The following is a 1734-nucleotide window of genomic DNA, read 5'->3' as shown; positions in this document are numbered from 1 at the left end:
CACACACACACACACACACACACACACACACACACACACACACACACGTTACATTATATAACCTGTTTCCCACACAGACTCAGTTCTGATCAATCTGCTGTAAAACTGTCAGAAACAGATGTTTAGGATCTCAGGTGCTCTAAGTCCACCTGTGTTTTTATCAGGTCTTGTTTCTGAACGCACCTCAGAAATCATCCGTCTCTGTTCCTTCAAGTTTTAAATAATCCAACTCACTTTTCAGATTATGCACATTTCCAACACTGCAGTCTAAACTAACAATGACCAAAGAGTTTGACCGTCGTTTTATTTGTTAAATCTGAAAAAATGTCCAGGTCTCACCTGATCTTCTGGTGTCTTCTGTCTGAGCTGCAGCTCTGCAGGAAACAGAAAGGAAAGGTTTACTGCATCCTGATGCATGCTCAATAATCCAGGTAGGAAAAGCTATAAAAGTTTAAAGATTAACTTTTTTCTGTCGCTCCTAAAGTTTTGAGGTCAAATCTACTGGCTCCACCTGTGGGACTAAACAGGAAGGTGCAATCATTTTTATTGTTAAACCAGTGACAGGTCGACAGTGTTTGTCAAACTGGGGGCCGCGGTCCCCTGAGGGGCCTCAGAAAGCTGGACAGAAGATTTTTTTTAAATGAAGCAATAATAAAAAATAATTTTTAATTAAAATTTTCTTTTCTTTTGGATTACTGTAATAAAATTTAATCTATTTCTCAATAATAATTAAAAAATATATTTATAATAATATGTTGAAATATTGTTCACATGCTCATCTTTCTGACTGTCAGCCAGTCGAACGTTTCAAGCTGCTTTACTCTTGAAGCTGCGTAGAAAGGATGAAATGAAGAAGTTTCTAAAAAGACCGAAGGAACCGACCAGCAGCTCAGCTGTGGTGGAAACTGCTGCAGGAAAACAAAGGACTGGTGTCCCAGGGGGGGGTTAGCTTCTTTATGGGGGCGCTCAAGCTCCCCTAAATATTCACTCAGCAGCACCCCTGGAATATAAAGTAAAAATAAAATATTTATTTATTTTTTGGGGGTGGTTCTGGGTTCGGGCTCTGTTTGTTGCATTTATGATTCAATGCAACAAAATAAACAAATTTAAAATGTAACAGATCTTTAAAATACTTGGTTTATTTACAGAATGACTTTAATCGCTGGATGTCCGGCCCCTGAGCTGCTGGTTTACAGTAACTGTCCACCCCCCCACCCCCCCACCCCCCCACCCCCCCGAGCAGTTTAGATGAACAGCTCTGCCTCAGAGGGGGGAATACAGTTTATTATATTTCAAAAACCTAAAGCCCTGCGGCACACCTCATGAGCAGCTGAATACAAGTGATAAACAGGAAGTGCCACATGCTCACCTGTACCAAGAGAACTGCAGGTAAACTTAATGCTTAAATTAAAGGTTACTGCTTAGAGTCAAGTCAACTTTATTTATAGAGCACATTTAAAACAAAAACTGTTATCAACGTACTTAACAACATCAATGGGAGTAAAATTAATGAACAAAATACCATACACTAATAATAATAACTGAAGAATTAATAAAAACATTTAAAACACAAAGTCACAGATTAAAAAAAAAAAACACTGGATCAATTTACACTGAGTGACACGTCTGAGAGAACAGATGTTTTTAACAGAGATTTGAAGTGAGGGAGGGAGGTGGTCTGTCTGATGTTGGGGGGGCAGGTTGAAGGGAGGTGTCCTGCCTGATGTTGGGGGG

The sequence above is a fragment of the Nematolebias whitei genome, chromosome 8 (genome assembly GCF_014905685.2).
Source record: "Nematolebias whitei isolate Nwh7 chromosome 8, NemWhi1, whole genome shotgun sequence".
In the NCBI taxonomy this organism is placed as follows: domain Eukaryota; kingdom Metazoa; phylum Chordata; class Actinopteri; order Cyprinodontiformes; family Rivulidae; genus Nematolebias; species Nematolebias whitei.
The sequence above is the reverse complement of the archived record's forward strand: the minus strand, read 5'-3'. Positions refer to the sequence as shown.